Source organism: Microcaecilia unicolor, chromosome 3 (assembly GCF_901765095.1).
Source record: "Microcaecilia unicolor chromosome 3, aMicUni1.1, whole genome shotgun sequence".
In the NCBI taxonomy this organism is placed as follows: Eukaryota; Metazoa; Chordata; class Amphibia; order Gymnophiona; family Siphonopidae; genus Microcaecilia; species Microcaecilia unicolor.
Window position 1 is genome coordinate 220,419,852 of NC_044033.1, and position 17,882 is coordinate 220,437,733.

At 41.3% G+C, this 17,882-nt stretch overlaps 1 pseudogene; it reads left to right on the top strand.

Moving 5' to 3' along the window:
- The window catches only part of LOC115464389, a 91,434-nt pseudogene that overhangs the window by 20,879 nt on the left and 52,673 nt on the right, over positions 1 to 17,882 (top strand).

Consider the following 17,882-nt stretch of genomic DNA (forward strand, 5'->3'; position numbering starts at 1 on the left):
CCTTGTCAAAGGCACTGGACAAGTCGAATTGTAGGAGAAGTATGTTGTTTCCAGTTACAATTGTTTGTTTATGATGTTCTTTATTGCTACTTATGCATTTGTCTAATTAGCTGCTAACATTTAGCAAACTATAGAGAATTATCCCCATGGAGGGTCATTTTCGAAACCATATATGTGTATAAAGCAATAATTTGCATGCAGGAAACAGGCTTTTACAAAATTGTGTGCCAGATTTGTTCATAAAATTATGTACATGCACCCTGTTCACATGTAATGCTGCATGGAGTGAGCAGAGGCTTTCCTGGGAATGCGGTTGGGGAGAAGGTTGCATTTATGTACAAGCTTTGAAAACACTAAGACACTTCCAAATCTCCGTCCCTGCTTCAAGGCAGTTCAAGTTAAATGGGATACTTTATATTGTAAGCCACACTGAACCCGCAAAAAGGTGGGAAAATGTAGGATACAAATGCAATAAATAAATAAATAAAATCCTATCTGAGACTAGTGATGTGCTGAGAGAGACATCACGCAACACAGTTTGGTCTGACCTTTTTTTGAGGATAACAGTTCTGTAGTGCAGAATCTTACTAAGGCCAATTCAAGACCACTGATTGTGGAGTGACATATGACTTTGGTTGGTGGACAGAAGAAATAGGTTTCAAATCATTTTTCAGTTAGAATTCATGTTTCTAGTTCTTTTATTTGGCTGCTTATTGTACATAATCTGACACTGAATCTCATTACAGTTTACATGTAGAAGACATCTACAACTTCTTGGCCTTTGTTTCTGCAGTGGAGGAGATTAACAATAGCTCAGAGCTCTTACCCAACCTCACGCTGGGATATCACATTTATGATTCTTACAGTCATTCACTCTTAATATTTAAGGCTGTCATGAATATATTTTCACAAATGGACATACCAGTCATTAATTATAACTGCCAAACATCTGGCACACTGGCTGCTATCATTGAAGGTCTTCCAGGAGAGAGATCAAGTCAAATATCCAATGTGCTCTCAATATACCACTTCCCACAAGTAAGGAGACATTTCCATTTTACTTTATTTCCTATTCTATAATCCATTTTGACAGATCATCTTCATAAAACTGAATCCAAATTGCTATCCACAAACACATAAAAGTTATAAGCTGCTGAAATAAAAGGATGGCAATTAAAAGTTACATTTTCAATCCCACATCTACCTGTAATGTGAAATGTGATTGCTAAGCTTTCATAGATTAAATCAATTTTTGAACAGAAGAGGGCAAATTGAAAATAGTTTGGTAGCTACTAAAGTCTTAAATAGCCCCCAATATTCAGTACCAGTGACCCCTCCTGGCCCAGTACTGAATATCCAGGGCTACTTCTGCTCATAGTAGTGTATAAAAATGCTGACCATCATGGGCTGAATATCGTCTGCAGTCAGCTTTAGTGTGTGTAAGAAATGTGCTTGTAATCATTTTAGAGACACATGACAGGGAGAGCTCACAGTCAAGGTACATGCATCATATTTTCAATGCATTGTTTAAGTTGGCATTATCTCACTTATACATACAGCAACACCCCAACGCTGTTACATCAATTAAATGTCCATTCTCATTGATACATGAGTTTTAACCTGAGCCTCAGCTGATGATTCTTTTTACATGGGGCTTCTTCACCATGATTCACCAGGACTCTTCATCGACTCCTTTAATGCTTTCACTTTCCAATAATTGTATTCATAATAATAATTTCAATTTTAATATTAAATATTTTGTATTAAATGTTTAATTTATCTTAAGACTCGTTGCCAATTCTGCTGTATGCCGACATGGGTCACGTTTTGCAGTATACACTGCAACAGGGCAAATCCTAAACAAATCCCCAAATCGATGAGATTATTTCAGTCCAAATTTATCTTAAAATCATTTTTATTAAGTATGTTAACAGGAAAACCCAACAGAACTAGTACAACTGAGTGGAATGATTCCAAGAAAATCATACAACAGATGATAACAAAAAAAAAATAACATACTTAGCATATTTTTTGGTATTTTTTCCCTCATCGGTTAGTCCCACCCCCCTCCACCTCCCCTCACTTCCCTCCTTGTTCCTCTGGGTGCTGGTCAAGAACAGAAGAAAAAACCAAAATCCTGCTGCATGACTTGTATTCCGCCAGTGTCGCTATGCTCATATTAGCCCTCTTCTCAAATCACTTCATTGGCCTCCCTATCCATTTCCGCATACAGTTCAAACTCCTCTTATTGACTTACAAGTGCATTCACTCTGCTGCTCCTCAGTACCTCTCCACTCTTATCTCTCCCTACACTCCTCCCAGGGTACTCTGTTCCCTGAGTAAATCTCTCTTATCTGTACCCTTCTACTCCATTGCTAACTCCAGACTCCGTTCTATTTATCTTCCTGCACCATATGCCTGGAAAAGACTTCCTGAGCTGGTATATGAAGATCCATCTCTAGCTGTCTTCAAATCCAGGCTAAAGCCCACCTTTTTGATGCTGCTTTTAACTCCTAACCCTTATTCATTTGTTCAGTACCCATGTTTATCATTTCCACCTTAGTTATTCCCTTATCTCTTATTTGTCCTGTTTGTCAGTCCTAATTAGATTATAAGCTCTGTCGAGAAGGGCCTGTCTCGTTATGTCCAGTGCACAGCGCTGCATACGTTCAGTAGCGCTATAGAAAAGATAAGTAGTAGTAGTAAACTCTGTCAACAGTTAAAGATCCTGCTTCTTGCATAATGAGTCAAGGTAGGACCAAATGGGTTCCCATATGGCTTGATTCTTAAGGCCCTCTGGTGAGTCCAAAGCTCTGCACCCATCACTGCTCCATAGTTAGAGCATGAATCATACCTGCTCTCCATGATTGCTCCAAGGGGGCCTTCTCGGACAACCATGAAGAAAGGATCACTTTCATTATCATCAGAGTGTCCCAGCAAAGAAATCTACTAGCTCTCCACCGCCGTGGTTGTATTTCAGGAGTAACACTGAACATAAGACTTGACTGTAGGGGGACCGACAAGAACTACATCTTGGTGATAAAGGTCAGAACCCATTGCCAATGAGATTGTACAGATGAGTATTTCCGCAGCATATGACCCGGGAAACATCAACTGACCACATTTAAAGCAAGCAGAAGTTGAGCTGATTTACATTAAACTCTTTTTACATCAATAAAGATCTACAATTTCAAGTCCATGCTTTCACAAAGAGGTGTGTCTTCACAGTTTATGAAACTGTGTTCTACTGTTACACAACCTTAATGTGCCAGGGAAAGCATTCCAAACATGTGGACCAGCAATAGAAAAGGCTGTCTTCCAAGTACAAACAGGTTTCACAGAAAGTAAAGCTCTTGTCACCATCAACATTGCATTTTAAAACCACAAGGCCCTTAAAGGCTAATACACGGAAACAGCCATCTCAGGGCCAGGAACAAATTAAACAAGCTAATTCTCCTGCATTGATTGTGAGTATTGCACTGTCCTTATTTGATTCTAGATTTAGTGAAGAGTTGGGTTCCAGACACCTAGCTATTTCTTCATTTATTCTCTTGTCTTGCATTCTAATTATCCTTATGCATTGTAAACTGCTCTCGAATATGCATGTAGGTGGGATAGTAGTATACAAACTAAAATAAAATAATAAACATGAACAACCACAACACAGCAAATTAAAGATCCAGTACTTTCTCTACACTGGTTTGATAAAGCAACCCTCCTCAGGGCTCAGCATATCTCTACTTCCACTTTTTTGCCTTACTGTATGGAATAATGTTGTAAATGTGACCTGAATTCGCCTACTGAGGAAACAGGGTGTTGGGTTTGATGCATCTTTTGTCTATTCTACTGACAGTTCTTATTTCAATATAGGGGATTGGTTACTACCGTGCATCAACATATAAATTGCGAGTGACCGTACTCACCCGCAAATGAGCAGTAGAGCCTTCCCTCTCTGTCCCGCCCCCCCGTCAATACGTGATGGACAGGGGCGGGACAGAGAGGGACACTGCGCAAGGGGCGGGGAGGGAACCGCCGAGGTCGATACCGCTCCCTCCCCCTGAGGTTGCCGCTACCGCTCCCCCACCCGGAGTCGCCATCCGCCGCTGCTGCCCCCCTCCACCCGGGCCAGGCCCTCTCCTCGCTATTGAACTTACAGCGCCGAAAACGCAGCAGGGCAGATCAGCTGAGCTCCTGCGGCCTTCCTTCCCTGCCTGTGTCCCGCCCTCGCCGATGTTACGTCCACGAGGCAGGGACACAGGCGAGAAGGAAGGCCGACGGGAGCTCAGCTGATCTGCCTGCTGCAGTTTCGGTGCTGTAAGTTCAGTGGCGAACAGAGGGCCAGGTGGAGGGGTTGGCGGCGGCAACCACGGGGGGAAGGGGGGGACCGGTAGCGGCGAACTTGGGGAGGGAGGGCAGGAGAAATGCTGGACATGGAGGTATCAGAAGGAAGGGCCTTGGCGCTGGGAGGGAGGGACGGAGGGGGGGCTTTGGAGATGGGAAGGGAGGGACAGAGGGCCTTGCAGCTGGCAGGGAAGGAGGGAGGATGCTGGACATGGGAGGTCAGGAGGGGGGCTTGGAGCTGGGAGGGAGGGACAGAGGGGGCCTTGTAGCTGGCAGGGAAGGAGGGGAGGATGCTGGACATGGGAGGTCAGAAGGAGGGGGGGGGGCCTTGGAGCTGGGAGGGAGGGACAGAAGGGGGCCTTCCAGCTGGCTGAGAGGGAGGGATGGAGGGGGGGCCCTATGAGCTGGGAGGGAATGTGGCCTTGGAACTGGGAGGGCAGGCAGGGGGCCTTGGAGCTGGCAGGAAGGAGGGAGGGCAGGGGGCCTTGGAAAACCCCCATACCAATACTCGCCCGTTTTAACGGGCTTAACGGCTAGTTAAGGAAATGCAAAACATTTCATTTTATGCAAATTAAATAACACAGCTTGTGTTGAACTTTGGAATAAGTGTATTCATAGGAAAATAATGTCAGCATTATTTTTACCCTTCAGGAGCACTGAGTCATTATTGTGTGGCCTAATGTTCCTAGATGCCTTCTTAAAAGAGCTGGTGCATATGAATAGATGCAACCTCCTCTTCTTCTCTTCCCCCCTCCCTCTCACTACCCTAGAACAGACTCCCATTCCCCCAGTCACCCTCTACTCCCTCAGAGTAGACCATCACAAACCTGAAGTCACTTTACAGAACCCCCACCCTAAGTCATCCCCCCGCCAAACCCCTTTAGGAGCTCCCATCTAGCATCAGGATTATGAGCAAGTCCCAGTTGTTCCCCGCCCTGTAACTCTCCAGGTTCAAAATGGTAACCTGTTCACTCCTTCAGTAGTTTACAGTACTGCTGCTAGGATTGGTGCCATATAAGGAACTCATATTTTGCTCTCAATTCGTAATTTAACCTCTAGAAATAGTACATCTTGTATCCAGAGTGTGAGGGGGTAGAAGCAGTGGTGTGCTGGAGTCAGCTCGCACGGCTCGCAAGAGCCGGTTTGTTAAATTTCTAAGATCTTGCGAGCCGGTTGTTCTGCACAGCTACCAGCTTCGGTAAACGATGGTAAGCAAGGCAGGAGGGTCGCCACAGGCCATGCTTACCCTGTTTACCCTCACCTCCCACCACTGCCCTCGTGTTGCCTGCACCCCGCCTCGCAGCACCCTGGGGGGGGGGGTTAAAATCTTTTTTATTACCTCCTCGAAGTGGCCGCGTCTTTGAAAGCCTGCTCATCTCTAGCCTTCCCTTCCTGAGTTCGTTCCCTCAGAGTCCCACCTTCTGACATCATTTCCTCTTTTCCGCGAGGGCGGGACTCTGAAGGGAACGACAAGTACCGAGTAACAAAGGGAAGTGTAGAGAGCGGGCAGGGCTTTCATAACGAAGCCGCTTGATGGAGGTATAAAAAATTATTTAACCATGCAGGGCGCTGTGGCAGGAAAGAAAAAGGAGAAAGTTGGGGGGGGGGAGAAGAGGGTTCCACAGGTGGATATGAATGGGAGAGGAGGGAGAGTGGGGGCAAAGGAGAAGCGCTGGACATGGATTGGAGTGGGAAGGGGGTGCTAGAGGAGAATCGCTGTGTATGGATGGAGGGGGGCAGGGGAGAGAAGAGATCGCTGGGTATGTATTGGAGGAGGCAGGAGAGAGAAGAGAATCTCTGGGTATTGGATGGATGGAGAGAGCAGGGGAGAAAAAGAATTGCTGGATGGAGAGCAGGGGATAGGAGAGTTGCTGGCCATGGGGTGGATGGAGAGAATAGGAGAGTTGCTGGATATGGGTGGATGGAGAAAAGAGCTTGGGAGAGAAAAGAGGGCTGCTGGACAGGGGTGGATGAAAAGGAGAGCAGGGAAAGAAGAGAATTTCTGGACATAGATGGATGGAGAAGAAAACAGGGAAGAGAGAAGGGTTGCTGGATATTGTTAAGATAAGGCTCTCCTTCCGCCTCCCAGCCTGTGTCTGCTGAGCAAGACTCCACACCGGTCTCTTCCCAGCAGCCCGAACACACCAACCTTCAGGCGCCTGGGTCCCTTTTCACTCAGGGTGACCTGTTCCTTTGCTCCTCCAACTGCTGCCGGTTCTTCTGGGGTGCACCCTCTGTTCCTGGGTCACTCCTCAGGCCTTCCTGTGCATCCTCTCGTACCCCTCCAGAACTGCAACCTGGATTTCTTTAGCTTGTATGAACTATGCAGATTAGATGCAAATGTAGACAAAGTCTCAACAACAGATATTCCTCAGGCAGCTCTTTATGCCAGCCCCCTGGGCCCACTTCTTCCAGCATAAACACCTTCACAGCGATCTCTCCCCGAGCCATGACACACAGACACCTGGGCTCAGTGCTAACAGCCCCTCTGGCCTGAACAGGATGTTCTTCCCTCACTCTGAGGGTACAGCTCTGTCCTCCAGCCCCTGGCTACTAGTTCCTTACTCTTAATAAATAGCTCTATCTACACACGTCCACCAAAACAGTTCAGCCAGTACCTTCAAGGGGCTCTTCTTCCATCAGCTGCTAGTCTCCAGCTCCTCTCTTCTCTTTCACACCACTCAGGCAGGTATAAAGTGGTTAATTAGCTTCTCCACTCTTTTAAGCTCTTCCTCCTAATTCCTTCTATGTTTGTGCAGCGCTGTGTACGCCTTGTAGCGCTATAGAAATGCTAAATAGTAGTAGTATAAGTATACTGGGCCAGCATGATCAGAAAAACAAGGTCACCAGACAACAAAGTTAGAAAAATCTTTGTATTTTCATTATAGTGTTTGGAATATGTCCACTTTGAGAATCAGGTGCTCAGTGTTAAAAGTTTATATTTATTTATTTACTTATTTATGGCATTTTATCCCACATTAAACATGAATTACATTGGAACCTGGGATCATTTAATTTTTCTTTTCCTGGAGAGAGTAATGCATTCCCCCCCCCCCCTCAGGCTCTCCCCCAGCTATAGACAGCTCTGCAATTTGGGGGGGGGGCGCAGAGGTGGATGAGGGGCATAGGTGGACAGGGGTGTGCAGAGGTGGACCAGGGAGAGAGCCTGTTGTTAAACATTTACCAGCATACCACTGGGTAGAAGCAACTGGGATCACTACGTTCCCAGCTGCAAGACAGCAGGAACCCCCAGGCAGGTCTAATGAATCTGTGGGGAGTTGAGATGTTGGCAGTGACATCAGGGGAATGACGGGTCTGAGAATGTAATTTAGGGGCTATTGGTTCCGGTAGGTAGGTTGACTGAAGGGCTGGTAATCTGTTTAGCAGAGAAGGTGGATTCAGAGGGTTAAGAGTCTGTTCTGGAGACATGGGGAACACCCTTTTACTACTACTACTACTACTATTTAGCACTTATAGCGCTACAAAGCATACACAGCGCTGCACAAACATAGAAGAAAGACAGTCCATGCTCAAAGAGCTTACAATCTAATAGGCACTGGCTCCTATAAGATGGTGCCCAGAAGCATTGGACTGCATATTAGTAGCCCAATGCTCAATGGCAGACAAATAATACAGGTTGTGAGACTGTCCATGATTACAAGTTGTGTTATTGACTCCTGCAGTAAATTAAACTGTGATAATAAGATATTTACCACAGCTTAGTTGATATCTCCCCAATCTCTGGAAGAGAAAATAATTCTGAATTAATTACATTTTTTGACAGATCAGCTATACTTTTCAGAATCCTTTCATGAGTGATGGTATTAAGTTTCCGTATTTATATCAGGCTATGCCCAGCATTCTTAACGTTTGTACTGGGATCGTGAATTACTGAAACATTTCAAGTGGACCTGGGTTGGTATCATTGCACCTGATGATGACAGCAGCCAAAGGTTTGTCCAGATCCTGAAAGAAGGGATTGAACAGAGTGGAGCCTGCATGAATTCATAGAAATAATCAGTCACATCAATGATTTGCCAAAAGAGAGATTTTACAAAATTAATGAGACTATTCATAAATCATCAACTAATGTGATCATTGCTCACTTTAATACTCAGATTACAATGAGTTTGTTTGAGGAGTTAAGTATTTCAATATACCTGGTATGATCTTTATCACCATAACGTACACTGATTTTTACTTATCCTATCAAGTGCAAAATGGTTACATGAATAACACCTTGCTATTCACAAGAATAAAGAAAACTATTCCAAGTTTTTTAAAATTTATACGTGAGGTAAATCCTATTATGTTTCCTGATGATATTGAAGTTAAAGATTGGTGGCTTGGACTGTGTAGCAACCAGTGTCCCCAAACCATCAAAAGATCCTGCAGTATAGATGAAGATGCTTCCTTCATGTTCCACTGTGACAATACCACTTTGCCAACAGTTATGACATTTACAATGCTGTCTATGCCCTGGCACATGCACTAAAGACATGCTTTTCTCTGGCTTTGGAACACCACCACGTGGAATGGAGACCGACAGAGATTATCAGATTATTTACCATGGAAGGTAACATCATTTTCTAAAGGAATGCTATATTCAGAAAACAGAATTGGTGACAATTTGTGAAGGGTGAGGTTCAAATCTTTCTGTGTTGTCCATTTTTAAAATTTATTTTTACTGTATGTGTTGTCTAGAGTGTTGCATTCATTTCAAAAACTCTTCTTCAGATTATAAATGGAATCAAATATGTGACAGCCAAACCAAAGAAGTGAGGTACACTCAAGGATGATATCAAAGTATAAAAGTCTTTAAATCATAAAAGCTATAAATCAACCCAACAAGGCCGTGTTTCAGCACAAAGGCCTGCCTCAGGGGTCAAGTAAATCTTTTGTGCTGCGATTGGTTTGAGAGTGGTGCAGGCAGTAGGTTGAAAAGTGTTTTTTTTCATATTTCTGTTATAAGTGGGCATGAATGCTATGGGGCGTTGGTTGGTAGTTGGAGGGCGGTTAAGATTGTTAAATTGCATGCAGATTGTGAGAAATTGCAGGGGGTCTTTTGAACTGGGATACTGGGCATCCAAACATCAGATACAAATCGATGTGGACAATTGCAAAATGATGCACTTAGGGAAGAATAAATGAAATTATGGCTAAATGATGTTAGGGTCCACATTAGGAGTCACTACCCAGAAAAGAATCTAGGGGCCCTGTTTGCGAAGCCATGCTAGAGGAACGCTAGTGTTTTTACTGCATGCTAAACATTACCATGCGCTAACCGTGTTCTTACCCATAATGTTCCTATGGGTGTCTACATGGTTAACGCTTACGAACTTTTAGCTAAAACACTAGCACACCTTAGTAAACAGGGCCCTTGCTGTCAGTTGATTTGTAACGTGTGCCAAAGTGAGTGAGCATCAAACTGATTGACAGATTAGAAATGTTCTTATTCAAATACATACATAAATAAAAATTGGCAGTTCCAGGCATTCCTGAAAATGTGCCCTTTATTTTTTAGCTTCATTGTTATCTGAAGAATGTGCACTTTAAAAACAGTCTGGGTGAAGAGATATATTTTGATGAGAACGGAGACCAAGCCACTGACTACAATTATTAATCCGATCCATCTCCCCAATGGGACATTGAAACATGAAATTGTTGGAATTATAAACCTTCTGCTCCCCCTGGAGAGGATTTTACAATCGATGAAAAAATGATAGTTTGGGATGCTTCATTTACCCAGGTTAGAGTGATAAAACATTATATAAGATGCTTAATAATACAAGAGGTATTGCATGCTGTTATACAGAGAAGAGTATGATTGGCTTTTGTACAATTCTAATGGGTCGATTTTCATAGTGATTTAACCAGGCAGGAGAGGCTTCTGACCAGTTAAATCATTTGTACAGGGCTATCTGTTGAAATTTAGCAGCTCTTAACTGGTTACTTCTGCTGAATATCAGCTCTAACCACCGGTCCACCCCCAGCAGGTGGCATTTCCAGCGCATGCTGAAATATTGGAAAAATATTTCCTCAGAAGGTTACTCAGGGGTAATTGGGCAGCGCCGAGCACTGCCCAGTTACTACCAGGTTAGCGCTAGTAGTAGTAGTAGTAGTAGCTCTTAATGCCACCTCAATTGGTTGCGGTAAATGATCACTCAAAATGGCCATGCTTGAAAATGCAGACTTACTGTATGGCAGTTTCTTCTTTGGGACTTTTATCCCCTGAAGTAAAAGTGGCCCTGGTGTGTTGCAAATACAGTCACCGTTGCTAGCGTAGGGCCCCCTTTTACCACCATTTAGTAAAAGGGCCCCATATCCAGCTTATTTTCGATGAGAGATCGCTGGCCATCTTCCGACACAAATCGGAGATGGCCGGCCATCTCATGAACCCACCCGAATCGGTATATGGAAAGCCGATTTTGGCTGGCTCCAACGCTTTCTGTCGCAGAGCCGGTCAAAGTTAAAGGGGGCGTTTCGGAAGGGTATGTAAGGAGGGACGGGCGTGGTTATGAGATGGCCGGCTTGCCTCCCGTGGTTTCAATATCGGACCCATTGATTTATACAAACCATAGTTTGTATTTGATAATATGATCATTTACAAATAATTTCTTTAAAATCATTTCATATTCGAATGGCAGTAATGGACTAGGTATCGGCAGCTGATCTGAGACAGGTGGAGCTTGCCACCAGTAGGCAGAATTTACCACCAGATTGGTTCACCCAAACACAAATGCTATTGAAAATAGTAAAAGCTTATTAGAAACAACAGACTGCCTATCCATCTATAAAAAGTCTAAAACTCTTCAAGTTGGATAGGCAGCGACTTAAAAGATGGAGGATAAAGGATTTTTTTTTTATTTGAAAGCTTTCCATATCTAGATATATCATGCAGTAAAGTTGAATTTAACTAAAAAAGCATTAAAAAGTATTGTAGCTGGTAGAAACAGCAGTAGTAAACTCTGTGTTTTGTGCTCCTTTTTTCTACACTGTTCTATAATACATGGTCATATTTAAGTGAGGATATCCTGTATCTTTATAAGGGTCAATCTTAACTGTTGTGTATTGTGCCTTGGGAAGCCTGGTGCTGTAAAGATTGAATATATTAAAATTCAGTGGAAGTAAAATTAAACTCTCCGTCATCGGGACACATGGAACCATTTCTTCACTCCATCTCTTTTGTAGGAAGTTCAGTGTTTAACGTATCATATGGCCATTTCCTTTAAAAAATACCAAATCTGTGTGCTGACGACACCGCCGGGGTCCTTATACTGCAGCTTAGTAAAGGACTCCTAAAGTGGGCTATAAGCATTTAATGCAGTCCATTGGGTTTCACATATTTTGTTCTTGTGATGACTTATACTATGCCAAAACTGAAAACTCTAATGTCTTCCATCTGGGTCTATAATAAAAGGAGCTCATTGTGAACATTACCCTAAAATGTTGTTTGTGGCTGTACATGAGGAATTGTGATATTGCATAAATAAGTGTGCGTTTCTGTTCTTAGTCCTGCATCCAAAGAATATATAATACCTTCAAAATCCAGTTAATCTTTTCACTTATTAGTGGAACAAACCACAGAGGCATGGTATGGTTGCATTTTCAAATATGGTAAGACTAGGGCCCAGCTAAGGAACAGATTGTTTTTGAGTTGCATCAAAATTGCTTTCCTTGTGCCATCAACATCTAGCTGGATAGGCAGTGCCATAAAAGGTGGAGGATAAAGGATTTGTTTTTAGATTTATATCTCACATTATCCCAGGAAACTTGGGTTCAGTGTGACTTACATTTGAAAATATAGTAAGACAGAATAATAGAGTTCAGTAACATCATGGGAAACGAGTTGATGGATATGTCTGAAACATTGATGGATATGTCTGAAACATAGATGGATAATTATAGTGGTCATCTTGAAGCTTAATTCCCAGAATATTTTGGTTTGAATGGATTGAAATAGCTAGGGGTTCCAGGGATAGATTAAATAACAGGGGGGGAGAGGGGACACCCCTGCTTAGTGCCTTTATATAATGTGAATTTTGGAGAAGTGATGCTGTTGGTGAAAATAAAGGCTTGAGGAGACTCATAAAGTAATTTAATCATATTGAGAAACTTTTCACCAAAGCCAAACCATTGGAGAGTTTTGAAGTGAAAAGGGACCTTCGATTCTGTTGGAAGGCCTTTCTCTGCATCTAAGGAAAGGGTTATTATGGAGAGTCAATGTCATGTATGTGAGCTAGTATATTCCCAAAGTAGTCTAGTGTTATCACTGGACATTCTACCAGGTATGAAACCAGTTTGATCACGATGAATGTGAGGATATCACAGATTTTATGCGATTAGCAAGGATTTTGGCATAGATCTTGTTGTCAATATTAATAAGAGAGAATTGGTTAGTAATTTGAGACATTAGAAGGGTCTCTGCCTGGTTTGTAGATGACAACAATTTAAGATTCTAGGAAAGAACCCTTATCACCAGAGTGAAGGAGATGGTCAAATAAAATAAGTAATTTGGGACTAAGAATATCTGCTAAGTTGCATAAAATTCTATGGGTAAGCCATCATTACCTGGGGCTTTATTAGGGGGAATCTCTTTAATAGCCTTGATGATTTCATCTAAGGAAATATTTTATCTAGAATAGCTTTTGAGATTGTGATAATAAAGATTGACTCAAATTTTTCATAAAGTTGTCAAAGGAGGACTCAGAGAAGAGTTTCTGAAGTATAAAGTTGGTAAAATTTGGGAGAATTGTAGAGCTATTTGAGAGTCTGTATAGTGAGGATTTCCTAAGGAATCAATTATGTTAGATACGCGGGCGTGACTTTATTTTCTTTTAAGTAACTGTGCTAGCAAATGTCCTGATTTATTATTTTCCGCATAATAGATTTTTGAATATTTATAGAGGAAAGGGCCTCTTGACTGAGAATGGGGTTTAAGTTATATCTATTTAAAGAAGCTTTTGATATACATTATGATCTTTGGTTTCTGGTGATGTTTTTCAAGAGATTTAGTTTCATTTTCCAATAGATCTTTTTTTTATATACTCACACAGAGTAATTTGTTATAACTCCTCTGATAGTGGCCTCATAGGCATCCCAACATATATTAACAGGAGATTGTGTAGAGGATTATTGGTAAAACAGAGATATAAAAGAGTCCTCTTTTAACAGAGAAGTGTTGAGTCCTCCAAGCTAAAGATTTTTTAGTGGAGATATTTCAGAAGTATAATGAGAGAGCGGAATGGTCAGATATATTCCTACTGTGAATTTGGGATTAGCTACACTAGGTATGAGAGTTTTGAAGATCAGGAAACAGTTGATTCTTGAGTAACTCATGTGAGGTGGGGAGAAGAAGGTGAAGTCCTTTTTTGTGGGATTAAACAGTCTCCATATGTCTACAAGACCCAGTGAAGAAATGAGTGAGTGTAAGGCAGAAAAAGCTTTGGATTGGTATAGGGGCAACTGGAGAGCCTGTCAAGAAGAGGGTCAAGATTTGGGTTAAGTCCCCACCTAAAATTATAGGGTTAGGGAGAGAGCTGTTGATTGTCTGAAGCTAGTAGATGAAAAAAGTCAGGGCGAGTCTTTGTAGGGTGCATAGATATTTAAGAGAGTAACTGGTGTATTATTTATCAAGGATGTCCACTTTAACCCATCTGCCTTCCACATCACAAGATTGTTTAATAATATTAATTGAAAGGGATTTCTTGTGTAAGATGGCCACATCCGTTTTTTTTGTGTGCACTGCAGGGAGTGTGCCATGAGAAGTTTTTGTCTTGGAGGCGTTTAGAGTCTGAATCTGATAGATGCATTTCCTGAATAAAAGCCAAGTCCGAGTTCAAATTGTGTAAATATATAGAAGTTTCTTCCTCTGAATAGGGTTATTTAAACCTTTTATGTTAATGGAAGTAATTCTCATATAAGGTTTAGATAATAATACAGGAAACAGAAAAACTGACTTGGCTTTTTGTGAAAAGGATATATCAATTATATCACAAGTCAAATAGGCGGGGAAAGTTGACACAATGGAGAATTACAAGTATACCTATATGCTCAAAACAGTGGGAGGGAGAAAAAAATTAAGAAAACATTAGGAAAAAAGGATTCAGAGAAAACAATGGCATAGAACAGAGAACATGCCAATACAATTTTAATAAATCAGTAAGGGAGAAGTGAGACACATATTGAGAGAATTAGAGGCTCAAAATTAACAGTAGAAATCTGCAGAGAGCTAGCACAGAAAACTTTTGCAGCATGTAATCTTGCAAATACCGAGGGAATAAAAATTGTTAGGAGATTGGAGATAACTGGAAAAATTGGAGAAAAGAGAGCAACATTAAACATTTATAGCAAGTATTATGCAAATATATATAAATCTCATTATGCAATGGAAATAAATTCCAAAATGAGAGAAAGGACTGGAAGAGGGAAATTAAGAATGTTTATTCAAACCTTGTTAATGTTTTGGTCTCAAAAGATTTCCAGAAAAAGTTTTAAGGGCCGTCCAGGTCATCAAAGGTGCAGGCAGAATTGTGGATTGTCACCCACATTTGAGCAGGGTAAAGGAGATCAAATTGAGCGTCAGAGACTGTAGGCGATTACATTGTGCAAGAAGTTGTTTTCTGCGATGAACTTGCTGAGATCCTGGAACATTAAGACTTCATGCCATCATAGAAAATAGGCGATTTCAGTTTGGCATTTTGCAGAATTGCTAAAGTTTGAGGGTAGCAGAGAATCTTCAGGACAATCGGTCGAGGGAAACGTTGTTTGTGCAGGTTTGCCAGAGGTGACTCTGTGGACCCTTTCGATTTCAAGCGGTGGGCTAAAGTTTAAACCCAAAAGCGTGGGTAGGAGATTTTCCATAAACGTAATGGAGTCAGAGCCCTCTGCACCTTCTTTAATTCCAAGGACTCTTAAGGTTGTTCCTCCTTGCTCTATTGTTGAGATCTTCCAGATCTTTTTAAGTGAATCAATCTCTTTTGTTTTTGATCAGAGAGAAGAGATTTCATTGGAGTTAGCTTCACACTTCAGGGGAGAGAGAATCCATGCGCGATTGAGTTTGTAAAAGGCTAAGATTTTATTTCATTAATAGCTTCTCCTGAATTGGGAAATGGAGAGGTGAGTATCTTTGAGAATACCTCTGTGAGAGAGGACGTTCACACTAATGGTCTGCAATCGTGATTTCTCATTGCCAGTCCTCGGCCACCATTGCAACTTAATAAGAGAATCTTGACAAGGTTTCTTAGAGGCTAGCGACGAGGGCTGCTTAACATCTGCCTCGGAGATTTGTTTGGCATGATATCAGGTAAATATTAAGATGTAAATTTGCTGTGAATAGTAGATAAGTTGTAGAGCAATCTGCCGGATTCTTTAACTCTGAGCGGGAGAGATTAAGCAGTGCCCCCCCTATACCAATTGTTTTAACCACCCCTTTGGTTTAACAAGCAATATCATGTGCATATGATTCTGGATGAATTAAGACCATAGTACAGTGTAAATATAGTTGATGAGAGCAGATAAAGACTGGTATGTTCTATTCAGTCAAAACTTTAATCAAATGCCCAAAATATGTACTACTTGGTAACAGTAATGAAACAGTGATTGAATATTTACATAGCAGGCAGCCAACAGATTTATTTTCCATTGAAAAATAATGAATTTTGTATGAACTTGACAGCTAATAGGGTGCTGCTTGCTACTGTATTTGTAGTTTGGTGGTGTATTGTTTGTCTGCATAATAAAATCACAATCTAGTATATACAATCACATAGCCGGCAAAAAGATCTTTTTTTAAAAAAAATGCCTTTTATAAGCAAACAGACTTGAAGAAGAAATAAATAGATACAACAGAACTGGAAAATCTTGGCACATTTAGACTACCTCTGGACAAAATTTCTGCATGAAGGTTCTTTTCCCTCATTATTCAATACCTATCTTTGAAATAGTAGTAATAAAAAAAAATCAAGTGCATTTTTATAATATATTACTGCATTCCACAAAACAAAAGGAGCAAGTTCCCACATACCATATTTTTCGTTTGATGCATGCACAGGAAAAAAAAAGATGTTAATGCTCCCATGTTTCAACCTATTTATTTATTTATTCTACATTTATATCCCACGTTTCCCCCACAGTTAAGTTTTGTACGTAAAAATTAAAAATTCTGAATGTTGTACATTTGATTCTCCTAACATGATGTCTGTTTTGGTGGCCCGTAATAGGTGAAAACCTCTCTGAATGATTGCAACGCCTGCTAGGGTGTTAGTCCCTATAATCAGCCCCTTCAAATGACACAGCCTGATTACGGTTTAGAACTAATTACTACTCTAACTTTTCAAACCAATACTTCCTCGTGAACATCCATGTGCTGCACAAGCTGGCATAAGTGAGATCAAATAAAAATGCTACCAACATAATGAACGACAACATGGATGCAGCAGCTGATAGGTTTCTTTGCTCTGTTTTGGGTGTAACATCTTAATGGTAGCCCAGATTAGTAACTCTGCCATATGTTTCTCTTCATCCTAAACACCTCCACACAAATGTGTACTTTTAACGTAGTTTAATATTACTTCCTCTGAAAATAGCTGACTAATTTAGCTGTTCTAGGGGAAATAACAACCTCAAATGCGATGTCCAAAGAAAAGGTCTGAATTGGTCCATAAGTGGACAGGAAAGAAATCTGCATTTTATAAACTACAGTCCAGTGACATTTGAAGGTAGATATATATATATATTTTTTTTTTTTTCAATCCTCAGACTCCTCCACAATCCAGATGCAGTCAGAATTGTGCTCCTGGCTTCAGGAAATTACCCAGAGAAGGAAAGCCTGTCTGCTGCTATGACTGTATTCCCTGTCCAGCTGGACATATCTCCAATCAAACTGGTGAGTGATATACAACACATGAGAGGCTCATAGTGGCATGTTATTCAGCCCTGCTTCTTAAAGGACATTATTTTATTTTATCTATTCTGTTATCTTGGATTCATAAATTGCAGAACCCCAAGAGGTCCAAAGCTATATATAATAGTGTCATATTCCTGATCTGCAATAAAACAGTTACAAGTGTATATATGGTAACATATATTAAATGTTTTTTTCCTGGGGCTCTGGGGGGGCTGTTCCAGGTTTTTGGTGGATGCTGCTGGCTGGAAAAGGTTTAAAGTTAGTTTGGGAATTTTTGATGGAGTTAGGTGAAGTATGAGATGTTTCTTAAATATGGTTTTATTTTACAAAAGAATAACCCATGATTAAGTGGGGATTGTACTATAAAATGTTCCTTGCTGTTTTGGGTACAAGTCAGGTTAAAATTGACTTTGAAATTCTCTGTATAGGAAGTTTTGCATTTACTTCTATGGGGGAAGGGAGTTAGAGCAGCCAAGATTCTAAACCAAACAGATAAGAAAAAAACCCAGTCTTTTCCTGACAAGCTAATTGGTTGAGTGATGTCAGATGTTCCTCTAGGGGGGTGAGTTGCTAGGGCGACTTGGTGAGCAGAGACAATGTTGCCAGGTGGGCGGTTTTCCCGCGACCCGCCGCG